Source organism: Triturus cristatus, chromosome 1_1 (assembly GCF_964204655.1).
Source record: "Triturus cristatus chromosome 1_1, aTriCri1.1, whole genome shotgun sequence".
Taxonomy (NCBI): domain Eukaryota; kingdom Metazoa; phylum Chordata; class Amphibia; order Caudata; family Salamandridae; genus Triturus; species Triturus cristatus.
Genome location: NC_140579.1, coordinates 478,427,488 through 478,437,785, shown reverse-complemented (window position 1 = coordinate 478,437,785; position 10,298 = coordinate 478,427,488).

Here is a 10,298-nt window from a genome sequence, read left to right as displayed (position 1 = left end):
ATGACCCCCTACACGGCCCAAATACCACTGCACTGCCCTAAACCACCACCCTCCTGCACGACCCCCTACATAGCCTGAACACCACTGCACTGCCCTAAACCTTCAAACACCACCCCCAGCACGACCCCCTACACTGCCCGAACGCCACTGCACTGCCCTACACCCTGAAACACCACCCCCTTGCACGACCTCCTACTTTGCCCAAACATCACTGCTCTGCCCTAAACCCTGAAACTCCACCCGCTGCATGACACCCTACACTGCCCGAAAGCCACTGCACTGCCCTAAACCCTGAAACACCACCCCGCACAACCCCTACATTGCCCGAACGCCACTGTACTGCCCTAAACCCTGAAACACCACCCCCAACAAGACCCCCTACACTGCCCGAATGCCACTGCACTACCCTAAACCCTGAAACACCACCCTCTGCATGACCCCCTATACTGCCCGAACACCATTGCCCTAAACCCTGAAACACCACCCCCTGCAAGACCCCCTACACTGCCCGAACACCACTGCACTGTCCTAAACCCTTAAACACCACCCTCTGCACGACCCCCTACACTGCCCGAACACCACTGCACTGCCCTAAACCCCAAAACACCACCACCAGCATGACCCCCTACACTGCCCGAACAACAGTGCACTGCCCTAAACCCTAAAACACTACCCCCAGCACGATCCCCTACACTGCTGATCACCAATGCACTGCCCCAAACCCTAAAACACCACCCCCAGCACGACTCCCTACACTGCCCAAGCACCACTGCACTACCTTGAAACCCTAAAACACTACCCTCCACATGACCTCCTCACTACCCAAAGACCACTGCACTACCCTAAACCCTAAAACATGACCGCCTACACTAAACAAACACCGCTGCTCTACCCTAAGCCGTAAAACATACCCCCAGAACGACCCCCTACACTACACAAACACCACTACACTACCCTAAACCCTAACACACTACCCCCTGCACTAAACAAACACCACTGCATTACCCTAACTCCTAAAACACTACCCCCAGCACGGCCCCCTACACTACCCAAACACCACTGCACTTCCCTAAACCCTAAAACACTACCCCTGCTTGACCCCCTACACTACCCAAACATCTCTGCACTACCCTAAACCCTAAAAGTCTCCCCCCAGCACGACCCCCTACACTACCCAAACACAACTGCACTACCCTAAACCCTAAATCTACCCCCAGCATGACCCCCTACATTACCCAAACACCACTGCACTACCCTAAACCCTAAATCTACCCTCCGCACGACCCCCTACACTACCCAAACACCACTGCACTACCCTAATCCCTAAAACACCTACCACCAGTACGACCCCCTAAAGTACACCAACACTACTGCACTACCCTAAACCCTAAAAGACTACCCCCAGCATGACCCCCTACACTACCCAAACACCACTGCACTGCCCTAAACCCTAAAACACTACCCCCAGCATGACCCCCTACACTACCCAAACTCCACAGCACTACCCTAAACCCTAAAACACTACCCCCAGCATGACCCCCTAAAGTACCCAAACACCACGGCACTGCCCTAAACCCTAAAAGACTGCCCCCAGCATGACCCCGTACACTACCCAAACACCACTGCACTGCCCTAAACCCTAAATCACTACCCCCAGCATGACCCCCTACACTACACAAACACCACTGCACTACCCTAAACCCTAAATCTACCCCAAGCACCACCCCCTACACTACACAAACATCTCTGCACTCCCCTAAACCCTGAAACACTAGCCCCAGCACGACTCACTACACTGCCCGAACACAACTGCACTGCCCTAAACCCTGAAACACTAGCCCCAGCATGACACCCTACACTGCCCGAACACCACAGCACTGCCCTAAACCCCGAAACACCAACCCCTGCATGACCCCCTACATTGCCTGAACACCACTGCACTGCCCTAAACCCTAAAACACAACCACCAGCACAACCCCCAACCCTGCCCGAATACCACTGCACTGCCCTAAATCCTGAAACACCACCCCCTGCACGACCCCCTACACTGCCCGAATGACACTGCACTGTCCTAAACCCTGAAACACCACCCCCTGCACGACCCCCTACACTACCAAAATGCCACTGCACTGCCCAAAACCCTGAAACACTACCCCCCTGCACGACCCCCTACACTGCCCGAATGACACTGTACTGCACTAAACCCTGAAACACCATCACACGCACGACCCCCTACTCTGCCCGAACACAACTGCTCTGCCCTAAACCCTGAAACACCACCCCTAGCACGAACCCCTACAGTGCCCGAACGCCACGGCACTGCCCTAAACCCTGAAACACCACCCCCCTGCACGACCCCCTACACTGCACAAACACCACTGCACTACCATTAACCCTAAACCACTACCCCCAGCACGACCCCCTACACTACCTGCACTACCCTAAACCCTAAAACACTACCCCAGCACGACCCCCTACGCTACGCAAACACCACGGCACTACCCCAAATCCTAAATCTACCACCAGCATGACCCCCTACACAACCCAAACACCACTGCACTACCCTAAACCCTAAATCTACATTCAGCATGACCCCTACACTACCCAAACACCACTGCACTACCCTAACCCCTAAAACACTACCCTCAGCACGACCCACTACACTACCCAAACACCACTGCACTACCCTAACCCCTAAAGCACTATCCCCAGCATGCCACCTACACTACCCAAACACCACTGCACTGTCCTAAACCCTAAAACACTACCCCCAACACGACACCCTACACTACACAAACACCACTGCCATACCCTAAACCCTAAATCTACCCCAAGCACAACCCCCTACACTACACAAACATCACTGCACACCCCTAAACCCTGAAACACTAGCCCCAGCATGACTCACTACACTGCCAGAACCCCACTGCACTGCCCTAAACCCTGAAACATTAGCCCCAGCATGACCCCCTACACTGCCCGAACACCACTGCACTGCCATAAACCCTCAAACACCACCCCCAGCATGACCCCCTATACTGCCTGAACACCACTGCACTGCCCTAAACCCTGAAACCCCACCCCCAGCAAGACCCCCTACACTGCCCGAACACTACTGCACTGCTCTAAACCCTGAAACACCACCCCCAGCACGACCCCCTACACTGCTCAAAAACCACTGCACTGCCCTAAACCCTGAAACACTACCCCCAACAAGACCCCCTACACTGCCCGAACACCACTGCACTGTCCTAAACCCTCAAACACTAGCCCCAGCATGACCCCCTACACTGCCCGAACACCACTGCACTGCCCTAAACCCTGAAACACCACACCTAGCATGACCCCCTACACTGACCGAATGCTACTGCACTGCCCTAAACCCTGAAACACCACCCCTATGCACGACCCCCTACACTGTCCGAACGCCACTGCACTGCCCTAAACCCTGATACAAAACCCCCGCACAACCCCCTACACTGCCTAAAAGCCACTGCACTGCCCTATACCCTGAGACACCACCCCCAGCAAGACCCCCTACACTGCCCGAACAGCACTGCCCTAAACCCTGAAACACCACCCCCTGCAAGACCCCCTACACTGCCCGAACACCACTGCACTGCCCTAAACCCTAAAACACCAAACCCAGCATGACCCCTTCACTGCCCGAAACCACTGCACTGCCCTAAACCCTGAAACACCACCCTCTGCAAGACCCTCTACACTGCCCGAACACCACTGCACTGCCACTGCCCTAAACCCTGAAACACCTCCCCCGCACGACCCCCTACACTGCCCGAACGCCACTGCACTGCCATAAACCCCGAAACACCAGCCCTGCAAGACCCCTACACTGCTCGAACTGCACTGCCCTAACCCTAAAAATAACTCCCTGCAAGACCCCCTACACTGCCCGAACAACACTGCTCTAAACCTCGAAACACCACCCCCTGCAAGACACCCTACACTGCCCGAACACCACAGCACTGCCCTAAACCCCGAAACACCAACCCCTGCATGACCCCCTACACTGCCTGAACACCACTGCACTGCCCTAAACCCTAAAACACAACCACCAGCACAACCCCCTACCCTGCCCGAATACCACTGCACTGCCCTAAATCCTGAAACAGCACCCCCCTGCACGACCCTCTACACTGCCCGAATGACACTGCACTGTCCTAAACCCTGAAACACCACCCCCTGCACGACCCCCTACACTACCCAAACGCCACTGCACTGCCCAAAACCCTGAAACACCACCCCCCTGCACGACCCCCTACCCTGCCCGAATGACACTGTACTGCACTAAACCCTGAAACACCATCACACGCACGACCCCCTACTCTGCCCGAACACAACTGCTCTGCCCTAAACCCTGAAACACCACCCCTAGCACGAACCCCTACAGTGCCCGAACGCCACTGCACTGCCCTAAACCCTGAAACACCACCCCCCTGCACGACCCCCTACATTGCCCGAACACCACTACACTACCCTAAACCCTGAAACACATCTCCCCTGCATGACCCCTACACTGCCCGAACACCACTGCACTGCTCTAAACCCTAAAACACCACCACCAGCACGATCCCCCTGCCCTGCCTGAACACCACTGCACTGCCCTAAACCCTGAAACACCATCCCCTTCATGACCCCCTACACTGCCTGAACACCACTGCACTTCCCTAAACCCTGAAAAACCACCCTCTGCACGACCCCCTACACTACCCAAACGCCACTGCACTACCCTAAACCCTGAAACACCACCCCCCTGCATGACCCCCTACACTGCCTGAACACCACTGCACTGCCCTAAACCCTGAAACACCACTCACAGCACGACCCCCTACACTGCACGAACACCACTACACTGCCCTAGACCCTGAAACACCGCTCCCAGCACAACCCCCTACACTGCACGAACGCCACAGCACTGCCCTAAACCCTGATACACCACTCCCCTTCATGACCCCCTACACGGCCCAAATACCACTGCACTGCCCTAAACCACCACCCTCCTGCACGACCCCCTACATAGCCCGAACACCACTGCACTGCCCTAAACCTTCAAACACCACCCCCAGCACGACCCCCTACACTGCCCGAACGCCACTGCTCTGCCCTAAACCGTGAAACACCATCCCCCTGCACGACCCCCTACACTGCCCGAACGCCACTGCACTGCCCTACACCCTGAAACACCACCCCCCTGCACGACCTCCTACACTGCCCAAACGTCACTGCTCTGGCCTAAACCCTGAAACTCCACCCGCTGCATGACCCCCTACACTGCCCGAAAGCCACTGCACTGCCCTAAACCCCGAAACACCACCCCGCACAACCTCTACATTGCCCGAACGCCACTGTACTGCCCTAAACCCTGAAACACCACCCCCAACAAGACCCCCTACACTGCCCGAATGCCACTGCACTACCCTGAACCCTGAAACACCACCCTCTGCATGACCCCCTATAATGCCCGGACACCATTGCCCTAAACCCTGAAACACCACCCCCTGCAAGACCCCCTACACTGCCCGAAAACCACTGCACTGTCCTAAACCCTGAAACACCACCCTCTGCACGACCCCCTACACTGCCCGAACACCACTGCACTGCCCTAAACCCCAAAACACCACCACCAGCATGACCCCCTACACTGCCCGAACAACAGTGCACTGCCCTAAACCCTAAAACACTACCCCCAGCACGATCCCCTACACTGCCGATCACCAATGCACTGCCCCAAACCCTAAAACACCACCCCCAGCACAACTCCCTACACTGCCCAAGCACCACTGCACTACCTTGAAACCCTAAAACACTACCCTCCACATGACCTCCTCACTACCCAAAGACCACTGCACTACCCTAAACCCTAAAACATGACCCCCTACACTACACAAACACCGCTGCTCTACCCTAAGCCGTAAAACACTACCCCCAGAACGACCCACTACACCACACAAACACCACTACACTACCCTAAACCCTAACACACTACCCCCTTCACTAAACAAACACCACTGCATTACCCTAACTCCTAAAACACTACCCCCAGCACGGCCCCCTACACTACCCAAACACCACTGCACTTCCCTAAACCCTAAAACACTACCCCTGCTTGACCCCCTACACTACCCAAACATCTCTGCACTACCCTAAACCCTAAAAGTCTCCCCCCAGCACGACCCCCTACACTACCCAAACACCACTGCACTACCATAAACCCTAAAACACTCCCCCAGCGTGACTCACTAGACTACCCAAACACAACTGCACTACCCTAAACCCTAAATCTACCCCCAGCATGACCCCTACATTACCCAAACACCACTGCACTACCCTAAACCCTAAATCTACCCTCTGCACGACCCCCTACACTACCCAAAAACCACTGCACTACCCTAAACCCTAAAACACCTACCCCAGCACGACCCCCTAAAGTACACCAACACTACTGCACTACCCTAAACCCTAAAAGACTGCCCCCAGCATGACCCCCTACACTACCCAAACACCACTGCACTGCCCTAAACCGTAAAACACTACCCCCAGCATGACCCCCTACACTACCCAAACTCCACTGCACTACCCTAAACCCTAAAACACTACCCCCAGCAGGACCCCCTAAAGTACCCAAACACTACGGCACTGCCCTAAACCCTAAATGACTGCCCCCAGCATGACCCCGTACACTACCCAAACACCACTGCACTGCCCTAAACCCTACAACACTACCCCCAGCATGACCCCCTACACTACACAAACACCATTGCACTACCCTAAACCCTAAATCTACCCCAAGCACCACCCCCTACACTACACAAACATCTCTGCACTCCCCTAAACCCTGAAACACTAGCCCCAGCACGACTCACTACACTGCCCGAACACAACTGCACTGCCCTAAACCCTGAAACACTAGCCCCAGCATGACACCCTACACTGCCCGAACACCACAGCACTGCCCTAAACCCCGAAACACCAACCCCTGCATGACCTCCTACACTGCCTGAACACCACTGCACTGCCCTAAACCCTAAAACACAACCACCAGCACAACCCCCTACCCTGCCCGAATACCACTGCACTGCCCTAAATCCTGAAACACCACCCCCCTGCACGACCCCCTACACTGCCCGAATGACACTGCACTGTCCTAAACCCTGAAACACCACCCTCTGCATGACCCCCTATAATGCCCGGACACCATTGCCCTAAACCCTGAAACACCACCCCCTGCAAGACCCCCTACACTGCCCGAAAACCACTGCACTGTCCTAAACCCTGAAACACCACCCTCTGCACGACCCCCTACACTGCCCGAACACCACTGCACTGCCCTAAACCCCAAAACACCACCACCAGCATGACCCCCTACACTGCCCGAACAACAGTGCACTGCCCTAAACCCTAAAACACTACCCCCAGCACGATCCCCTACACTGCCGATCACCAATGCACTGCCCCAAACCCTAAAACACCACCCCCAGCACAACTCCCTACACTGCCCAAGCACCACTGCACTACCTTGAAACCCTAAAACACTACCCTCCACATGACCTCCTCACTACCCAAAGACCACTGCACTACCCTAAACCCTAAAACATGACCCCCTACACTACACAAACACCGCTGCTCTACCCTAAGCCGTAAAACACTACCCCCAGAACGACCCACTACACCACACAAACACCACTACACTACCCTAAACCCTAACACACTACCCCCTTCACTAAACAAACACCACTGCATTACCCTAACTCCTAAAACACTACCCCCAGCACGGCCCCCTACACTACCCAAACACCACTGCACTTCCCTAAACCCTAAAACACTACCCCTGCTTGACCCCCTACACTACCCAAACATCTCTGCACTACCCTAAACCCTAAAAGTCTCCCCCCAGCACGCCCCCTTACACTGCCCAAACACCACTGCACTGCCCTAAACCCTGAAACACCACCCCCAGCATGACCTCCTACACTACCCAAACACCACTGCACTACCATAAACCCTAAAACACTCCCCCAGCGTGACTCACTAGACTACCCAAACACAACTGCACTACCCTAAACCCTAAATCTACCCCCAGCATGACCCCTACATTACCCAAACACCACTGCACTACCCTAAACCCTAAATCTACCCTCTGCACGACCCCCTACACTACCCAAAAACCACTGCACTACCCTAAACCCTAAAACACCTACCCCAGCACGACCCCCTAAAGTACACCAACATTACTGCACTACCCTAAACCCTAAAAGACTGCCCCCAGCATGACCCCCTACACTACCCAAACACCACTGCACTGCCCTAAACCGTAAAACACTACCCCCAGCATGACCCCCTACACTACCCAAACTCCACTGCACTACCCTAAACCCTAAAACACTACCCCCAGCAGGACCCCCTAAAGTACCCAAACACTACGGCACTGCCCTAAACCCTAAATGACTGCCCCCAGCATGACCCCGTACACTACCCAAACACCACTGCACTGCCCTAAACCCTACAACACTACCCCCAGCATGACCCCCTACACTACACAAACACCATTGCACTACCCTAAACCCTAAATCTACCCCAAGCACCACCCCCTACACTACACAAACATCTCTGCACTCCCCTAAACCCTGAAACACTAGCCCCAGCACGACTCACTACACTGCCCGAACACAACTGCACTGCCCTAAACCCTGAAACACTAGCCCCAGCATGACACCCTACACTGCCCGAACACCACAGCACTGCCCTAAACCCCGAAACACCAACCCCTGCATGACCTCCTACACTGCCTGAACACCACTGCACTGCCCTAAACCCTAAAACACAACCACCAGCACAACCCCCTACCCTGCCCGAATACCACTGCACTGCCCTAAATCCTGAAACACCACCCCCCTGCACGACCCCCTACACTGCCCGAATGACACTGCACTGTCCTAAACCCTGAAACACCACCCCTGCACGACCCCCTACACTACCCAAACGCCACTGCACTGCCCAAAACCCTGAAACACCACCCCCCTGCACGACCCCCTACACTGCCCGAATGACACTGTACTGCACTAAACCCTGAAACACCATCCCACGCACGACCCCCTACTCTGCCTGAACACAACTGCTCTGCCCTAAACCCTGAAATACCACCCCTAGCACGAACCCCTACAGTGCCGGAACGCCACTGCACTGCCCTAAACCCTGAAACAGCACCCCCCTGCACGACCCCCTACACTGCCCGAACACCACTACACTGCCCTAAACCCTGAAACACAACTCCCCTGCATGACCCCTACACTGCCCGAACACCACTGCACTACTCTAAACCCTAAAACACCACCAGCACGATCCCCCTGCCCTGCCCGAACACCACTGCACTGCCCTAAACCCTGAAACACCATCCCCTTCACGACCCCCTACACTGCCTGAACACCACTGCACTTCCCTAAACCCTGAAAAACCACCCTCTGCACGACCCCCTACACTACCCAAACGCCACTGCACTACCCTAAACCCTGAAACACCACCCCCCTGCATGACCCCCTACACTGCCCGAATGACACTGCACTGCCCTAAACCCTGAAACACCATCCCACGCACGACCCCCTACACTGCCCGAACACAACTGCTCTGCCCTAAACCCTGAAACACCACCCCCAGCACGATCCACTACACTACCCGAACACCACTGCTCTGCCCTAAACCCTAAAACACCATCCCCACCACGACCCCCTACACTACACCAAAACCACTGCACTACGCTAAACCCTAAAACACTACCCCAGCACGACCCCCTACACTACCCAAACACCACTGTACAGCCCTAAACCCTAAAACACTACACCCAGCACGAACCCCTACACAACCCAAACATCACTGCAATACCCTAAACCCTAAAACACTACCCCCAGCATGACCCCCTACACTTCCCGAACACCACTGCACTACCCTAAACCCTAAACCACTACCCCCAGCATGACCCCCTACACTACCCAAACACCCCTGCAGAACCCTAAACCCTAAAACACTACCCCAAGCACGACCCCCTACACAACCCAAACACCACTGCACTGCCCTAAACCCTAAACACTTTCCCCAGCACGACCCCCTACACTACCCAAACACAACTGCACTGCCCAAAGCCCTAAAACACTACCCCCAGCTCGACCCCCTACACTACACAAACACCACTGCACTACCCTAAACCCTACATCTATCCCAAGCACGACCCCCTACACTAAACAAACATTACTGCACTCCCCTAAACCCTGAAACACTAGCCCCAG